This window comes from Eubalaena glacialis, chromosome 9 (genome assembly GCF_028564815.1).
Source record: "Eubalaena glacialis isolate mEubGla1 chromosome 9, mEubGla1.1.hap2.+ XY, whole genome shotgun sequence".
In the NCBI taxonomy this organism is placed as follows: Eukaryota; Metazoa; Chordata; class Mammalia; order Artiodactyla; family Balaenidae; genus Eubalaena; species Eubalaena glacialis.
In genome coordinates this window covers 95,034,385-95,053,957 of record NC_083724.1, presented here as the reverse complement: position 1 = coordinate 95,053,957, position 19,573 = coordinate 95,034,385, and positions in this window count along the sequence as shown.

The window sequence follows — 19,573 nt, the reverse complement described above, 5'->3', positions numbered from 1 at the left end:
CTCTAGTGCAGGGCAGGATATGCTCCTAACCAGAGCCTGGAAGCACCCGCTTTCTTTCGAGATAACTCATGTTCTTCCAGAGCCATGCCTGGAGTGAATACAGGTCCCACAACCACAGTGTTTTTCAGGTAGCTTTAAGGCCGCTTGAATGGAGCTTTCAAGACGGGAAAACAAGGCTTGACTCCTAAGGCCGCCATTTCCAGGTTGACACGCAGAAGAAGCATCTGTGCTTTCTAACAAGTCAAAAGAGACCTAGCTACTCCCTGGGTCTTGGAGAATCCACTTTCCTATGCCGGGTGTTCTGCGTGTAGCGAACTGCCTAAATGAAAGAATTCCCTAGGTGTCCTGGCTCCTGGGCATCTTCCAAAAGCCTGTAGCATTATACCAGAAAGTGTGCTCTAGTTGCACTTGGACCACAAGCCGACTTTCTCCTAGAGGTAGGTTGACTTCAGCTATGAGGTGGTAGAAGGAATTGTAAGCAAAGAGTTTTTCTCAGTACAGCTCGGACTACTGTAAGCAGGCAGACTTGCATGGCATGCTGCACCTCCTAGAATCATGTTCCTGAGGCTATTGGTGAGCTGAGAAAATCTAGGTCCCGCGACGAAGTGTGCATCATGCTCTCCTTCACTCGGCACAGACACGGGTACTCCGAAGGGTCTACGTGTCTGAATGTTGATCTTCGACTCAGGAGAGCCTGGGGGTGCTCAGTGCCTTTGTAGGGAAGCGAGTGCTGCCGCGAGGGGTCTAGGAGTCCAGAAAAGCTTACTAGCGTTCAGCTAAAGCAGAAGAGTGACTAAGGCTTCATAGAAGCTGTTGTACGCCTATCCCGCTGCATGGCATATCAGGGCCCTCCTTCGAAGCTAGGGCTCAATTTGAGTTTCCATTTAGCTACATAACAAGGCAGGATGAGCTCTGACTCAGAAACTGAAATACCCTGTCTCTTCGTGTAACCTCTTTTTCCCTCTCACAGCCATGCCTGCCGTGAGTATAAGCCTGACAACCACAGTGTTTTTAAGGGAGCTTCAAGGCGCATAAGAAGAGCTTTCAAGGTGGGAAAACAAAGCCAGTCGCATCAGGCACCAACACCAGGTTGACACGCAGCATAAGTGTCCGTGGGTACTGGCAGGTCAAAAGAGACCTAGCTACCTCCCTGGCTCTTCCCTGATTCAACTTTTCTGCATAGGGCGCTCTGCGTGTAGCGAACTGCTTAGATGAAAGACTGCCCTAGGTCTCCTAGGGTCCTGTGCCTCTACCAAAAACCTGAAGTGTTCCACACAAAACTGTGCTGTAGTGGAAGTTGCTGTGCAAGCTGCCTTTCTCCTAGAGATACGGTGACTTCAGGGATGAGGTCCTAGAAGGACTTGTAAGCAGAGAGTTTTTCTCAGTACCGCTCAGACTAGGGCAACGAGGACGACTTCCATGGTATGCTGGCCTTGCTAGAACCGTGTTGATGAAGCCGTTGGTGAGCTGGGGATATCTAGCTCGCCCAAGGAAGAGTGCAGCGGGTTACCCTTCACTCGGCCTACCCAGGGGCACCCTGATGGGCCTACGGGTCTGAGTGCGGCCCAGCAAGCCCAGGGGAGCCTGGGGGTACTCAGTATCCTTGTACAGAAACGAGTGCTGCCGCGAGGGATCTAGGAGGCCTGAAAAGCTTACTAGCGTTCAACTAAAGCAGAAGAGCGACTAAGGCCTCATGGAAGCTGTTGCACGCCTACCGCGCTGTAAGGCATATCAGGGGCTGCCTTCGAAGCGAGGGCTCACTTTGAGTTTCCCTTTAGCTATAAAACAGGACAGGATGAGCTCTGATTTAGAAACTGAAATACCCTGTCTCGTCGAGAAACCTCTTTTGCCCTCTCACAGCCATGCCTGCCGTGAGTATAAGCCTGACAACCACAGTGTTTTTAAGGGAGCTTCAAGGCGCATAAGAAGAGCTTTCAAGGTGGGAAAACAAGGCCAGTCGCATCAGGCACCATCACCAGATTGACATGCAGCATAAGTGTCTGTGGGTACTGGCAGGTCAAAAGAGACCTAGCTACCTCCCTGGCTCTTCCCTGATTCAACTTTTCTGCATAGGGCGCTCTGCGTGTAGCGAACTGCTTAGATGAAAGACTGCCCTAGGTCTCCTAGGGTCCTGTGCCTCTACCAAAAACCTGAAGTGTTCCACACAAAACTGTGCTGTAGTGGAAGTTGCTGTGCAAGCTGCCTTTCTCCTAGAGATACGGTGACTTCAGGGATGAGGTCCTAGAAGGACTTGTAAGCAGAGAGTTTTTCTCAGTACCGCTCAGACTAGGGCAACGAGGACGACTTCCATGGTATGCTGGCCTTGCTAGAACCGTGTTCCAGAGGCTGCTGGTGAGCTGAGGAAATCTAGCTTTCCCAAGAAAGAGTGCAGTTTGTTATGCTTCACTCGGCCTACAGAGGGGCACAGTGAAGGGCCTACGGGTGTGAGTGTGGCCCGGCAAGCCCAGGGGAGCCCTGAGGTACTCAGAGTTCTTGTACGGAAACGGGTACTGGCACGAGTGGGACTGGAGTCCTGAGAAGATTAGTACCTTTAAACTAATGCAGAACTGTGACTAAGGACTCAAGGAAAAGGCTGCACAACTACCCTTCTGGATGGCAAATCAGAGCTGTAGGTCAGGGTAGAGTGCACGTCAAGAGTCCCCTTAGCTCTAGTGCAGGGCAGGATATGCTCCTAACCAGAGCCTGGAAGCACCCGCTTTCTTTCGAGATAACTCATGTTCTTCCAGAGCCATGCCTGGAGTGAATACAAGTCCCACAACCACAGTGTTTTTCAGGTAGCTTTAAGGCCGCTTGAATGGAGCTTTCAAGACGGGAAAACAAGGCTTGACTCCTAAGGCTGCCATTTCCAGGTTGACACGCAGAAGAAGCATCTGTGCTTTCTAACAAGTCAAAAGAGACCTAGCTACTCCCTGGGTCTTGGAGAATCCACTTTCCTATGCCGGGTGTTCTGCGTGTAGCGAACTGCCTAAATGAAAGAATTCCCTAGGTGTCCTGGCTCCTGGGCATCTTCCAAAAGCCTGTAGCATTATACCAGAAAGTGTGCTCTAGTTGCACTTGGACCACAAGCCGACTTTCTCCTAGAGGTAGGTTGACTTCAGCTATGAGGTGGTAGAAGGAATTGTAAGCAAAGAGTTTTTCTCAGTACAGCTCGGACTACTGTAAGCAGGCAGACTTGCATGGCATGCTGCACCTCCTAGAATCATGTTCCTGAGGCTATTGGTGAGCTGAGAAAATCTAGGTCCCGCGACGAAGTGTGCATCATGCTCTCCTTCACTTGGCACAGACACGGGTACTCCGAAGGGTCTACGTGTCTGAATGTTGATCTTCGACTCAGGAGAGCCTGGGGGTGCTCAGTGCCTTTGTAGGGAAGCGAGTGCTGCCGCGAGGTGTCTAGGAGTCCAGAAAAGCTTACTAGCGTTCAGCTAAAGCAGAAGAGTGACTAAGGCTTCATAGAAGCTGTTGTACGCCTATCCCGCTGCATGGCATATCAGGGCCCTCCTTCGAAGCTAGGGCTCACTTTGAGTTTCCATTTAGCTACATAACAAGGCAGGATGAGCTCTGACTCAGAAACTGAAATACCCTGTCTCTTCGTGTAACCTCTTTTGCCCTCTCACAGCCATGCCTGCCGTGAGTATAAGCCTGACAACCACAGTGTTTTTAAGGGAGCTTCAAGGCGCATAAGAAGAGCTTTCAAGGTGGGAAAACAAAGCCAGTCGCATCAGGCACCATCACCAGGTTGACAGGCAGCATAAGTGTCCGTGGGTACTGGCAGGTCAAAAGAGACCTAGCTACCTCCCTGGCTCTTCCCTGATTCAACTTTTCTGCATAGGGCGCTCTGCGTGTAGCGAACTGCTTAGATGAAAGACTGCCCTAGGTCTCCTAGGGTCCTGTGCCTCTCCCAAAAACCTGAAGTGTTCCACACAAAACTGTGCTGTAGTGGAAGTGGCAGTGCAAGCTGCCTTTCTCCTAGAGATACGGTGACTTCAGGGATGAGGTCCTAGAAGGACTTGTAAGCAGAGAGTTTTTCTCAGTACCGCTCAGACTAGGGCAACGAGGACGACTTCCATGGTATGCTGGCCTTGCTAGAACCGTGTTCATGAATCCATTGGTGAGCTGGGGATATCTAGCTCGCCCAAGGAAGAGTGCAGAGGGTTACCCTTCACTCGGCCTACCCAGGGGCACCCTGATGGGCCTACGGGTCTGAGTGTGGCCCAGCAAGCCCAGGGGAGCCTGGGGGTACTCAGTATCCTTGTACGGAAACGAGTGCTGCCGCGAGGGATCTAGGAGGCCTGAAAAGCTTACTAGCGTTCAACTAAAGCAGAAGAGCGACTAAGGCCTCATGGAAGCTGTTGCACGCCTACCCCGCTGTAAGGCATATCAGGGGCCGCCTTCGAAGCGAGGGCTCACTTTGAGTTTCCATTAGCTATACAACAGGACAGGATGAGCTCTGATTTAGAAACTGAAATACCCTGTCTCGTCGTGAAACCTCTTTTGCCCTCTCACAGCCATGCCTGCCGTGAGTATAAGCCTGACAACCACAGTGTTTTTAAGGGAGCTTCAAGGCGCATAAGAAGAGCTTTCAAGGTGGGAAAACAAGGCCAGTCCCATCAGGCACCATCACCAGATTGACATGCAGCATAAGTGTCTGTGGGTACTGGCAGGTCAAAAGAGACCTAGCTACCTCCCTGGCTCTTCCCTGATTCAACTTTTCTGCATAGGGTGCTCTGCGTGTAGCGAACTGCTTAGATGAAAGACTGCCCTAGGTCTCCTAGGGTCCTGTGCCTCTACCAAAAACCTGAAGTGTTCCACACAAAACTGTGCTGTAGTAGAAGTTGCTGTGCAAGCTGCCTTTCTCCTAGAGATACGGTGACTTCAGGGATGAGGTCCTAGAAGGACTTGTAAGCAGAGAGTTTTTCTCAGTACCGCTCAGACTAGGGCAACGAGGACGACTTCCATGGTATGCTGGCCTTGCTAGAACCGTGTTCATGAAGCCGTTGGTGAGCTGGGGATATCTAGCTCGCCCAAGGAAGAGTGCAGCGGGTTACCCTTCACTCGGCCTACCCAGGGGCACCCTGATGGGCCTACGGGTCTGAGTGCGGCCCAGGAAGCCCAGGGGAGCCTGCGGGTACTCAGTATCCTTGTACGGAAACGAGTGCTGCCGCGAGGGATCTAGGAGGCCTGAAAAGCTTACTAGCGTTCAACTAAAGCAGGAGAGCGACTAAGGCCTCATGGAAGCTGTTGCACGCCTAACCCGCTGTAAGGCATATCAGGACCCTCCTTCGAAGTTAGGCCTCACTTTGAGTTTCCCTTTAGCTATAGAACAGGACAGGATCAGCTTTGACTCAGAAACTGGAATACCATGTTTCTTCTTGACACCTCTTTTTCCCTCTCACAGCCATGCCTGTTTTGTGTATAAGCCCGACACCAACAGTGTTTTTCACTTAGCTTCAAGGCACATAAAAGGAGCTTTCATGATGGGAAACAAGGCTAGTCCCATCAGGTCCTGTTTCCAGATTGACACGTAGCGTAAGTATCTGTGGTTTCTAAGAGGACAAAACAGACCTAGCTAGCTACTTGGCTCTTCCCAGAATCAAGTTTTCTGCACAGGGTGTTGTACATGTAGCGACGTGCCTAGACAATAGACTGCCCTAGGTCTCCTAAGAGCCCTGTGCATGTCCCCAAAGCCTGAAGTGTTACACAGAAAACTGTGCTTTAGTGGAAGTTGGAATGCAAGCCGTCTTTCTCCTTGAGATACGGTGACTTCAGGTATGAGGTCCTCGAAGGACTTCAAAGCAGAGAATTTTGCTCAGTACAGCTCAGAATAGGGCGATGAGGCAGACTTCCATGGTATGCTGGACTTGCTAGAACCGTGTTCCTGAGGCTGCTGGTGAGCTGAGGAAATCTAGCTTTCCCAAGAAAGAGTGCAGTTTGTTATGCTTCACTCGGCCTACAGAGGGGCACAGTGAAGGGCCTACGGGTGTGAGTGTGGCCTGGCAAGCCCAGGGGAGCCCTGGGGTACTCAGAGTTCTTGTACGGAAACGGGTACTGGCACGAGTGGGACTGGAGTCCTGAGAAGATTAGTACCTTTAAACTAATGCAGAACTGTGACTAAGGACTCAAGGAAAAGGCTGCACAACTACCCTTCTGGATGGCAAATCAGAGCTGTAGGCCAGGGTAGAGTGCACGTCAAGATTCCCCTTAGCTCTAGTGCAGGGCAGGATATGCTCCTAACCAGAGCCTGGAAGCACCCGCTTTCTTTCGAGATAACTCATGTTCTTCCAGAGCCATGCCTGGAGTGAATACAAGTCCCACAACCACAGTGTTTTTCAGGTAGCTTTAAGGCCGCTTGAATGGAGCTTTCAAGACGGGAAAACAAGGCTTGACTCCTAAGGCCGCCATTTCCAGGTTGACACGCAGAAGAAGCATCTGTGCTTTCTAACAAGTCAAAAGAGACCTAGCTACTCCCTGGGTCTTGGAGAATCCACTTTCCTATGCCGGGTGTTCTGCGTGTAGCGAACTGCCTAAATGAAAGAATTCCCTAGGTGTCCTGGCTCCTGGGCATCTTCCAAAAGCCTGTAGCATTATACCAGAAAGTGTGCTCTAGTTGCACTTGGACCACAAGCCGACTTTCTCCTAGAGGTAGGTTGACTTCAGCTATGAGGTGGTAGAAGGAATTGTAAGCAAAGAGTTTTTCTCAGTACAGCTCGGACTACTGTAAGCAGGCAGACTTGCATGGCATGCTGCACCTCCTAGAATCATGTTCCTGAGGCTATTGGTGAGCTGAGAAAATCTAGGTCCCGCGACGAAGTGTGCATCATGCTCTCCTTCACTCGGCACAGACACGGGTACTCCGAAGGGTCTACGTGTCTGAATGTTGATCTTCGACTCAGGAGAGCCTGGGGGTGCTCAGTGCCTTTGTAGGGAAGCGAGTGCTGCCGCGAGGGGTCTAGGAGTCCAGAAAAGCTTACTAGCGTTCAGCTAAAGCAGAAGAGTGACTAAGGCTTCATAGAAGCTGTTGTACGCCTATCCCGCTGCATGGCATATCAGGGCCCTCCTTCGAAGCTAGGGCTCACTTTGAGTTTCCATTTAGCTACATAACAAGGCAAGATGAGCTCTGACTCACAAACTGAAATACCCTGTCTCTTCGTGTAACCTCTTTTTCCCTCTCACAGCCATGCCTGCCGTGAGTATAAGCCTGACAACCACAGTGTTTTTAAGGGAGCTTCAAGGCGCAGAAGAAGAGCTTTCAAGGTGGGAAAACAAAGCCAGTCGCATCAGGCACCAACACCAGGTTGACACGCAGCATAAGTGTCCGTGGGTACTGGCAGGTCAAAAGAGACCTAGCTACCTCCCTGGCTCTTCCCTGATTCAACTTTTCTGCATAGGGCGCTCTGCGTGTAGCGAACTGCTTAGATGAAAGACTGCCCTAGGTCTCCTAGGTTCCTGTGCCTCTCCCAAAAACCTGAAGTGTTCCACACAAAACTGTGCTGTAGTGGAAGTTGCAGTGCAAGCTGCCTTTCTCCTAGAGATACGGTGACTTCAGGGATGAGGTCCTAGAAGGACTTGTAAGCAGAGAGATTTTCTCAGTACCGCTCAGACTAGGGCAACGAGGACGACTTCCATGGTATGCTGGCCTTGCTAGAACCGTGTTGATGAAGCCGTTGGTGAGCTGGGGATATCTAGCTCACCCAAGGAAGAGTGCAGCGGGTTACACTTCACTCGGCCTACCCAGGGGCACCCTGATGGGCCTACGGGTCTGAGTGCGGCCTAGCAAGCCCAGGGGAGCCTGGGGGTACTCAGTATCCTTGTACGGAAACGAGTGCTGCCGCGAGGGATCTAGGAGGCCTGAAAAGCTTACTAGCGTTCAACTAAAGCAGAAGAGCGACTAAGGCCTCATGGAAGCTGTTGCACGCCTACCGCGCTGTAAGGCATATCAGGGGCCGCCTTCGAAGCGAGGGCTCACTTTGAGTTTCCTTTTAGCTATAAAACAGGACAGGATGAGCTCTGATTTAGAAACTGAAATACCCTGTCTCGTCGAGAAACCTCTTTTGCCCTCTCACAGCCATGCCTGCCGTGAGTATAAGCCTGACAACCACAGTGTTTTTAAGGGAGCTTCAAGGCGCATAAGAAGAGCTTTCAAGGTGGGAAAACAAGGCCAGTCGCATCAGGCACCATCACCAGATTGACATGCAGCATAAGTGTCTGTGGGTACTGGCAGGTCAAAAGAGACCTAGCTACCTCCCTGGCTCTTCCCTGATTCAACTTTTCTGCATAGGGCGCTCTGCGTGTAGCGAACTGCTTAGATGAAAGACTGCCCTAGGTCTCCTAGGGTCCTGTGCCTCTACCAAAAACCTGAAGTGTTCCACACAAAACTGTGCTGTAGTGGAAGTTGCTGTGCAAGCTGCCTTTCTCCTAGAGATACGGTGACTTCAGGGATGAGGTCCTAGAAGGACTTGTAAGCAGAGAGTTTTTCTCAGTACCGCTCAGACTAGGGCAACGAGGACGACTTCCATGGTATGCTGGCCTTGCTAGAACCGTGTTCCAGAGGCTGCTGGTGAGCTGAGGAAATCTAGCTTTCCCAAGAAAGAGTGCAGTTTGTTATGCTTCACTCGGCCTACAGAGGGGCACAGTGAAGGGCCTACGGGTGTGAGTGTGGCCCGGCAAGCCCAGGGGAGCCCTGGGGTACTCAGAGTTCTTGTACGGATACGGGTACTGGCACGAGTGGGACTGGAGTCCTGAGAAGATTAGTACCTTTAAACTAATGCAGAACTGTGACTAAGGACTCAAGGAAAAGGCTGCACAACTACCCTTCTGGATGGCAAATCAGAGCTGTAGGTCAGGGTAGAGTGCACGTCAAGAGTCCCCTTAGCTCTAGTGCAGGGCAGGATATGCTCCTAACCAGAGCCTGGAAGCACCCGCTTTCTTTCGAGATAACTCATGTTCTTCCAGAGCCATGCCTGGAGTGAATACAAGTCCCACAACCACAGTGTTTTTCAGGTAGCTTTAAGGCCGCTTGAATGGAGCTTTCAAGACGGGAAAACAAGGCTTGACTCCTAAGGCTGCCATTTCCAGGTTGACACGCAGAAGAAGCATCTGTGCTTTCTAACAAGTCAAAAGAGACCTAGCTACTCCCTGGGTCTTGGAGAATCCACTTTCCTATGCCGGGTGTTCTGCGTGTAGCGAACTGCCTAAATGAAAGAATTCCCTAGGTGTCCTGGCTCCTGGGCATCTTCCAAAAGCCTGTAGCATTATCCCAGAAAGTGTGCTCTAGTTGCACTTGGACCACAAGCCGACTTTCTCCTAGAGGTAGGTTGACTTCAGCTATGAGGTGGTAGAAGGAATTGTAAGCAAAGAGTTTTTCTCAGTACAGCTCGGACTACTGTAAGCAGGCAGACTTGCATGGCATGCTGCACCTCCTAGAATCATGTTCCTTAGGCTATTGGTGAGCTGAGAAAATCTAGGTCCCGCGACGAAGTGTGCATCATGCTCTCCTTCACTCGGCACAGACACGGGTACTCCGAAGGGTCTACGTGTCTGAATGTTGATCTTCGACTCAGGAGAGCCTGGGGGTGCTCAGTGCCTTTGTAGGGAAGCGAGTGCTGCCGCGAGGGGTCTAGGAGTCCAGAAAAGCTTACTAGCGTTCAGCTAAAGCAGAAGAGTGACTAAGGCTTCATAGAAGCTGTTGTACGCCTATCCCGCTGCATGGCATATCAGGGCCCTCCTTCGAGCTAGGGCTCACTTTGAGTTTCCATTTAGCTACATAACAAGGCAGGATGAGCTCTGACTCAGAAACTGAAATACCCTGTCTCTTCGTGTAACCTCTTTTTCCCTCTCACAGCCATGCCTGCCGTGAGTATAAGCCTGACAACCACAGTGTTTTTAAGGGAGCTTCAAGGCGCATAAGAAGAGCTTTCAAGGTGGGAAAACAAAGCCAGTCGCATCAGGCACCATCACCAGGTTGACACGCAGCATAAGTGTCCGGGGGTACTGGCAGGTCAAAAGAGACCTAGCTACCTCCCTGGCTCTTCCCTGATTCAACTTTTCTGCATAGGGCGCTCTGCGTGTAGCGAACTGCTTAGATGAAAGACTGCCCTAGGTCTCCTAGGGTCCTGTGCCTCTCCCAAAAACCTGAAGTGTTCCACACAAAACTGTGCTGTAGTGGAAGTTGCAGTGCAAGCTGCCTTTCTCCTAGAGATACGGTGACTTCAGGGATGAGGTCCTAGAAGGACTTGTAAGCAGAGAGATTTTCTCAGTACCGCTCAGACTAGGGCAACGAGGACGACTTCCATGGTATGCTGGCCTTGCTAGAACCGTGTTGATGAAGCCGTTGGTGAGCTGGGGATATCTAGCTCACCCAAGGAAGAGTGCAGCGGGTTACCCTTCACTCGGCCTACCCAGGGGCACCCTGATGGGCCTACGGGTCTGAGTGCGGCCCAGCAAGCCCAGGGGAGCCTGGGGGTACTCAGTATCCTTGTACGGAAACGAGTGCTGCCGCGAGGGATCTAGGAGGCCTGAAAAGCTTACTAGCGTTCAACTAAAGCAGAAGAGCGACTAAGGCCTCATGGAAGCTGTTGCACGCCTACCGCGCTGTAAGGCATATCAGGGGCCGCCTTCGAAGCGAGGGCTCACTTTGAGTTTCCCTTTAGCTATAAAACAGGACAGGATGAGCTCTGATTTAGAAACTGAAATACCCTGTCTCGTCGAGAAACCTCTTTTGCCCTCTCACAGCCATGCCTGCCGTGAGTATAAGCCTGACAACCACAGTGTTTTTAAGGGAGCTTCAAGGCGCATAAGAAGAGCTTTCAAGGTGGGAAAACAAGGCCAGTCGCATCAGGCACCATCACCAGATTGACATGCAGCATAAGTGTCTGTGGGTACTGGCAGGTCAAAAGAGACCTAGCTACCTCCCTGGCTCTTCCCTGATTCAACTTTTCTGCATAGGGCGCTCTGCGTGTAGCGAACTGCTTAGATGAAAGACTGCCCTAGGTCTCCTAGGGTCCTGTGCCTCTACCAAAAACCTGAAGTGTTCCACACAAAACTGTGCTGTAGTGGAAGTTGCTGTGCAAGCTGCCTTTCTCCTAGAGATACGGTGACTTCAGGGATGAGGTCCTAGAAGGACTTGTAAGCAGAGAGTTTTTCTCAGTACCGCTCAGACTAGGGCAACGAGGACGACTTCCATGGTATGCTGGCCTTGCTAGAACCGTGTTCCAGAGGCTGCTGGTGAGCTGAGGAAATCTAGCTTTCCCAAGAAAGAGTGCAGTTTGTTATGCTTCACTCGGCCTACAGAGGGGCACAGTTAAGGGCCTACGGGTGTGAGTGTGGCCCGGCAAGCCCAGGGGAGCCCTGGGGTACTCAGAGTTCTTGTACGGAAACGGGTACTGGCACGAGTGGGACTGGAGTCCTGAGAAGATTAGTACCTTTAAACTAATGCAGAACTGTGACTAAGGACTCAAGGAAAAGGCTGCACAACTACCCTTCTGGATGGCAAATCAGAGCTGTAGGTCAGGGTAGAGTGCACGTCAAGAGTCCCCGTAGCTCTAGTGCAGGGCAGGATATGCTCCTAACCAGAGCCTGGAAGCACCCGCTTTCTTTCGAGATAACTCATGTTCTTCCAGAGCCATGCCTGGAGTGAATACAAGTCCCACAACCACAGTGTTTTTCAGGTAGCTTTAAGGCCGCTTGAATGGAGCTTTCAAGACGGGAAAACAAGGCTTGACTCCTAAGGCTGCCATTTCCAGGTTGACACGCAGAAGAAGCATCTGTGCTTTCTAACAAGTCAAAAGAGACCTAGCTACTCCCTGGGTCTTGGAGAATCCACTTTCCTATGCCGGGTGTTCTGCGTGTAGCGAACTGCCTAAATGAAAGAATTCCCTAGGTGTCCTGGCTCCTGGGCATCTTCCAAAAGCCTGTAGCATTATCCCAGAAAGTGTGCTCTAGTTGCACTTGGACCACAAGCCGACTTTCTCCTAGAGGTAGGTTGACTTCAGCTATGAGGTGGTAGAAGGAATTGTAAGCAAAGAGTTTTTCTCAGTACAGCTCGGACTACTGTAAGCAGGCAGACTTGCATGGCATGCTGCACCTCCTAGAATCATGTTCCTTAGGCTATTGGTGAGCTGAGAAAATCTAGGTCCCGCGACGAAGTGTGCATCATGCTCTCCTTCACTCGGCACAGACACGGGTACTCCGAAGGGTCTACGTGTCTGAATGTTGATCTTCGACTCAGGAGAGCCTGGGGGTGCTCAGTGCCTTTGTAGGGAAGCGAGTGCTGCCGCGAGGGGTCTAGGAGTCCAGAAAAGCTTACTAGCCTTCAGCTAAAGCAGAAGAGTGACTAAGGCTTCATAGAAGCTGTTGTACGCCTATCCCGCTGCATGGCATATCAGGGCCCTCCTTCGAAGCTAGGGCTCACTTTGAGTTTCCATTTAGCTACATCACAAGGCAGGATGAGCTCTGACTCAGAAACTGAAATACCCTGTCTCTTCGTGTAACCTCTTTTTCCCTCTCACAGCCATGCCTGCCGTGAGTATAAGCCTGACAACCACAGTGTTTTTAAGGGAGCTTCAAGGCGCATAAGAAGAGCTTTCAAGGTGGGAAAACAAAGCCAGTCGCATCAGGCACCATCACCAGGTTGACACGCAGCATAAGTGTCCGTGGGTACTGGCAGGTCAAAAGAGACCTAGCTACCTCCCTGGCTCTTCCCTGATTCAACTTTTCTGCATAGGGCGCTCTGCGTGTAGCGAACTGCTTAGATGAAAGACTGCCCTAGGTCTCCTAGGGTCCTGTGCCTCTCCCAAAAACCTGAAGTGTTCCACACAAAACTGTGCTGTAGTGGAAGTGGCAGTGCAAGCTGCCTTTCTCCTAGAGATACGGTGACTTCAGGGATGAGGTCCTAGAAGGACTTGTAAGCAGAGAGTTTTTCTCAGTACCGCTCAGACTAGGGCAACGAGGACGACTTCCATGGTATGCTGGCCTTGCTAGAACCGTGTTCATGAATCCATTGGTGAGCTTGGGATATCTAGCTCGCCCAAGGAAGAGTGCAGCGGGTTACCCTTCACTCGGCATACCCAGGGGCACCCTGATGGGCCTACGGGTCTGAGTGTGGCCCAGCAAGCCCAGGGGAGCCTGGGGGTACTCAGTATCCTTGTACGGAAACGAGTGCTGCCGCGAGGGATCTAGGAGGCCTGAAAAGCTTACTAGCGTTCAACTAAAGCAGAAGAGCGACTAAGGCCTCATGGAAGCTGTTGCACGCCTACCCCGCTGTAAGGCATATCAGGGGCCGCCTTCGAAGCGAGGGCTCACTTTGAGTTTCCCCTTAGCTATAAAACAGGACAGGATGAGCTCAGATTTAGAAAGTGAAATACCCTGTCTCGTCGTGAAACCTCTTTTGCCCTCTCACAGCCATGCCTGCCGTGAGTATAAGCCTGACAACCACAGTGTTTTTAAGGGAGCTTCAAGGCGCAGAAGAAGAGCTTTCAAGGTGGGAAAACAAGGCCAGTCGCATCAGGCACCATCACCAGATTGACATGCAGCATAAGTGTCTGTGGGTACTGGCAGGTCAAAAGAGACCTAGCTACCTCCCTGGCTCTTCCCTGATTCAACTTTTCTGCATAGGGCGCTCTGCGTGTAGCGAACTGCTTCGATGACAGACTGCCCTAGGTCTCCTAGGGTCCTGTGCCTCTCCCCAAAACCTGAAGTGTTCCACACAAAACTGTGCTGTAGTGGAAGTTGCTGTGCAAGCTGCCTTTCTCCTAGAGATACGGTGACTTCAGGGATGAGGTCCTAGAAGGACTTGTAAGCAGAGAGTTTTTCTCAGTACCGCTCAGACTAGGGCAACGAGGACGACTTCCATGGTATGCTGGCCTTGCTAGAACCGTGTTGATGAAGCCGTTGGTGAGCTGGGGATATCTAGCTCGCCCAAGGAAGAGTGCAGCGGGTTACCCTTCACTCGGCCTACCCAGGGGCACCCTGATGGGCCTACGGGTCTGAGTGCGGCCCAGCAAGCCCAGGGGAGCCTGCGGGTACTCAGTATCCTTGTACGGAAACGAGTGCTGCCGCGAGGGATCTAGGCGGCCTGAAAAGCTTACTAGCGTTCAACTAAAGCAGGAGAGCGACTAAGGCCTCATGGAAGCTGTTGCACGCCTAACCCGCTGTAAGGCATATCAGGGCCCTCCTTCGAAGTTAGGCCTCACTTTGAGTTTCCCTTTAGCTATAGAACAGGACAGGATCAGCTCTGACTCAGAAACTGGAATACCATGTTTCTTCGTGACACCTCTTTTTCCCTCTCACAGCCATGCCTGTCGTGTGTATAAGCCCGACACCAACAGTGTTTTTCACTTAGCTTCAAGGCGCATAAAAGGAGCTTTCATGATGGGAAACAAGGCTAGTCCCATCAGGTCCTGTTTCCAGATTGACACGTAGCCTAAGTATCTGTGGTTTCTAAGAGGACAAAAGAGACCTAGCTAGCTACTTGGCTCTTCCCAGAATCAAGTTTTCTGCACAGGGTGTTGTACATGTAGTGACGTGCCTAGACAATAGACTGCCCTAGGTCTCCTAAGAGCCCTGTGCATGTCCCCAAAGCCTGAAGTGTTACACAGAAAACTGTGCTTTAGTGGAAGTTGGAATGCAAGCCGTCTTTCTCCTTGAGATACGGTGACTTCAGGTATGAGGTCCTCGAAGGACTTCAAAGCAGAGAGTTTTGCTCACTACAGCTCAGAATAGGGCGATGAGGCAGACTTCCATGGTATGCTGGACTTGCTAGAACCGTGTTCCAGAGGCTGCTGGTGAGCTGAGGAATTCTAGCTTTCCCAAGAAAGAGTGCAGTTTGTTATGCTTCACTCGGCCTACAGAGGGGCACAGTGAAGGGCTTACGGGTGTGAGTGTGGCCCGGCAAGCCCAGGGGAGCCCTGGGGTACTCAGAGTTCTTGTACGGAAACGGGTACTGGCACGAGTGGGACTGGAGTCCTGAGAAGATTAGTACCTTAAACTAATGCAGAACTGTGACTAAGGACTCAAGGAAAAGGCTGCACAACTACCCTTCTGGATGGCAAATCAGAGCTGTAGGCCAGGGTAGAGTGCACGTCAAGATTCCCCTTAGCTCTAGTGCAGGGCATGATATGCTCCTAACCAGAGCCTGGAAGCACCCGCTTTCTTTCGAGATAACTCATGTTCTTCCAGAGCCATGCCTGGAGTGAATACAAGTCCCACAACCACAGTGTTTTTCAGGTAGCTTTAAGGCCGCTTGAATGGAGCTTTCAAGACGGGAAAACAAGGCTTGACTCCTAAGGCCGCCATTTCCAGGTTGACACGCAGAAGAAGCATCTGTGCTTTCTAACAAGTCAAAAGAGACCTAGCTACTCCCTGGGTCTTGGAGAATCCACTTTCCTATGCCGGGTGTTCTGCGTGTAGCGAACTGCCTAAATGAAAGAATTCCCTAGGTGTCCTGGCTCCTGGGCATCTTCCAAAAGCCTGTAGCATTATACCAGAAAGTGTGCTCTAGTTGCACTTGGACCACAAGCCGACTTTCTCCTAGAGGTAGGTTGACTTCAGCTATGAGGTGGTAGAAGGAATTGTAAGCAAAGAGTTTTTCTCAGTACAGCTCGGACTACTGTAAGCAGGCAGACTTGCATGGCATGCTGCACCTCCTAGAATCATGTTCCTGAGGCTATTGGTGAGCTGAGAAAATCTAGGTCCCGCGACGAAGTGTGCATCATGCTCTCCTTCACTCGGCACAGACACGGGTACTCCGAAGGGTCTACGTGTCTGAATGTTGATCTTCGACTCAGGAGAGCCTGGGGGTGCTCAGTGCCTTTGTAGGGAAGCGAGTGCTGCCGCGAGGGGTCTAGGAGTCCAGAAAAGCTTACTAGCCTTCAGCTAAAGCAGAAGAGTGACTAAGGCTTCATAGAAGCTGCTGTACGCCTATCCCGCTGCATGGCATATCAGGGCCCTCCTTCGAAGCTAGGGCTCACTTTGAGTTTCCATTTAGCTACATAACAAGGCAGGATGAGCTCTGACTCAGAAACTGAAATACCCTGTCTCTTCGTGTAACCTCTTTTTCCCTCTCACAGCCATGCCTGCCGTGAGTATAAGCCTGACAACCACAGTGTTTTTAAGGGAGCTACAAGGCGCATAAGAAGAGCTTTCAAGGTGGGAAAACAAAGCCAGTCGCATCAGGCACCAACACCAGGTTGACACGCAGCATAAGTGTCCGTGGGTACTGGCAGGTCAAAAGAGACCTAGCTACCTCCCTGGCTCTTCCCTGATTCAACTTTTCTGCATAGGGCGCTCTGCGTGTAGCGAACTGCTTAGATGAAAGACTGCCCTAGGTGTCCTAGGGTCCTGTGCCTCTCCCAAAATCCTGAAGTGTTCCACACAAAACTGTGCTGTAGTGGAATTTGCAGTGCAAGCTGCCTTTCTCCTAGAGATACGGTGACTTCAGGGATGAGGTCCTAGAAGGACTTGTAAGCAGAGAGTTTTTCTCAGTACCGCTCAGACTAGGGCAACGAGGACGACTTCCATGGTATGCTGGCCTTGCTAGAACCGTGTTGATGAAGCCGTTGGTGAGCTGGGGATATCTAGCTCGCCCAAGGAAGAGTGCAGCGGGTTACCCTTCACTCGGCCTACCCAGGGGCACCCTGATGGGCCTACGAGTCTGAGTGCGGCCCAGCAAGCCCAGGGGAGCCTGGGGGTACTCAGTATCCTTGTACGGAAACGAGTGCTGCCGCGAGGGATCTAGGAGGCCTGAAAAGCTTACTAGCGTTCAACTAAAGCAGAAGAGCGACTAAGGCCTCATGGAAGCTGTTGCACGCCTACCGCGCTGTAAGGCATATCAGGGGCCGCCTTCGAAGCGAGGGCTCACTTTGAGTTTCCCTTTAGCTATAAAACAGGACAGGATGAGCTCTGATTTAGAAACTGAAATACCCTGTCTCGTCGTGAAACCTCTTTTGCCCTCTCACAGCCATGCCTGCCGTGAGTATAAGCCTGACAACCACAGTGTTTTTAAGGGAGCTTCAAGGCGCATAAGAAGAGCTTTCAAGGTGGGAAAACAAGGCCAGTCGCATCAGGCACCATCACCAGATTGACATGCAGCATAAGTGTCTGTGGGTACTGGCAGGTCTAAAGAGACCTAGCTACCTCCCTGGCTCTTCCCTGATTCAACTTTTCTGCATAGGGCGCTCTGCGTGTAGCGAACTGCTTCGATGAAAGACTGCCCTAGGTCTCCTAGGGTCCTGTGCCTCTACCAAAAACCTGAAGTGTTCCACACAAAACTGTGCTGTAGTGGAAGTTGCTGTGCAAGCTGCCTTTCTCCTAGAGATACGGTGACTTCAGGGATGAGGTCCTAGAAGGACTTGTAAGCAGAGAGTTTTTCTCAGTACCGCTCAGACTAGGGCAACGAGGACGACTTCCATGGTATGCTGGCCTTGCTAGAACCGTGTTCCAGATGCTGCTGGTGAGCTGAGGAAATCTAGCTTTCCCAAGAAAGAGTGCAGTTTGTTATGCTTCACTCGGCCTACAGAGGGGCACAGTGAAGGGCTTACGGGTGTGAGTGTGGCCCGGCAAGCCCAGGGGAGCCCTGGGGTACTCAGAGTTCTTGTACGGAAACGGGTACTGGCACGAGTGGGACTGGAGTCCTGAGAAGATTAGTACCTTTAAACTAATGCAGAACTGTGACTAAGGACTCAAGGAAAAGGCTGCACAACTACCCTTCTGGATGGCAAATCAGAGCTGTAGGCCAGGGTAGAGTGCACGTCAAGATTCCCCTTAGCTCTAGTGCAGGGCAGGATATGCTCCTAACCAGAGCCTGGAAGCACCCGCTTTCTTTCGAGATAACTCATGTTCTTCCAGAGCCATGCCTGGAGTGAATACAAGTCCCACAACCACAGTGTTTTTCAGGTAGCTTTAAGGCCGCTTGAATGGAGCTTTCAAGACGGGAAAACAAGGCTTGACTCCTAAGGCCGCCATTTCCAGGTTGACACGCAGAAGAAGCATCTGTGCTTTCTAACAAGTCAAAAGAGACCTAGCTACTCCCTGGGTCTTGGAGAATCCACTTTCCTATGCCGGGTGTTCTGCGTGTAGCGAACTGCCTAAATGAAAGAATTCCCTAGGTGTCCTGGCTCCTGGGCATCTTCCAAAAGCCTGTAGCATTATACCAGAAAGTGTGCTCTAGTTGCACTTGGACCACAAGCCGACTTTCTCCTAGAGGTAGGTTGACTTCAGCTATGAGGTGGTAGAAGGAATTGTAAGCAAAGAGTTTTTCTCAGTACAGCTCGGACTACTGTAAGCAGGCAGACTTGCATGGCATGCTGCACCTCCTAGAATCATGTTCCTGAGGCTATTGGTGAGCTGAGAAAATCTAGGTCCCGCGACGAAGTGTGCATCATGCTCTCCTTCACTCGGCACAGACACGGGTACTCCGAAGGGTCTACGTGTCTGAATGTTGATCTTCGACTCAGGAGAGCCTGGGGGTGCTCAGTGCCTTTGTAGGGAAGCGAGTGCTGCCGCGAGGGGTCTAGGAGTCCAGAAAAGCTTACTAGCCTTCAGCTAAAGCAGAAGAGTGACTAAGGCTTCATAGAAGCTGTTGTACGCCTATCCCGCTGCATGGCATATCAGGGCCCTCCTTCGAAGCTAGGGCTCACTTTGAGTTTCCATTTAGCTACATAACAAGGCAGGATGAGCTCTGACTCACAAACTGAAATACCCTGTCTCTTCGTGTAACCACTTTTGCCCTCTCACAGCCATGCCTGCCGTGAGTATAAGCCTGACAACCACAGTGTTTTTAAGGGAGCTTCAAGGCGCATAAGAAGAGCTTTGAAGGTGGGAAAACAAAGCCAGTCGCATCAGGCACCAACACCAGGTTGACACGCAGCATAAGTGTCCGTGGGTACTGGCAGGTCAAAAGAGACCTAGCTACCTCCCTGGCTCTTCCCTGATTCAACTTTTCTGCATAGGGCGCTCTGCGTGTAGCGAACTGCTTAGATGAAAGACTGCCCTAGGTCTCCTAGGGTCCTGTGCCTCTCCCAAAATCCTGAAGTGTTCCACACAAAACTGTGCTGTAGTGGAAGTTGCAGTGCAAGCTGCCTTTCTCCTAGAGATACGGTGACTTCAGGGATGAGGTCCTAGAAGGACTTGTAAGCAGAGAGTTTTTCTCAGTACCGCTCAGACTAGGGCAACGAGGACGACTTCCATGGTATGCTGGCCTTGCTAGAACCGTGTTGATGAAGCCGTTGGTGAGCTGGGGATATCTAGCTCGCCCAAGGAAGAGTGCAGCGGGTTACCCTTCACTCGGCCTACCCAGGGGCACCCTGATGGGCCTACGGGTCTGAGTGCGGCCCAGCAAGCCCAGGGGAGCCTGGGGGTACTCAGTATCCTTGTACGGAAACGAGTGCTGCCGCGAGGGATCTAGGAGGCCTGAAAAGCTTACTAGCGTTCAACTAAAGCAGAAGAGCGACTAAGGCCTCATGGAAGCTGTTGCACGCCTACCCCGCTGTAAGGCATATCAGGGGCCGCCTTCGAAGCGAGGGCTCACTATGAGTTTCCCTTTAGCTATAAAACAGGACAG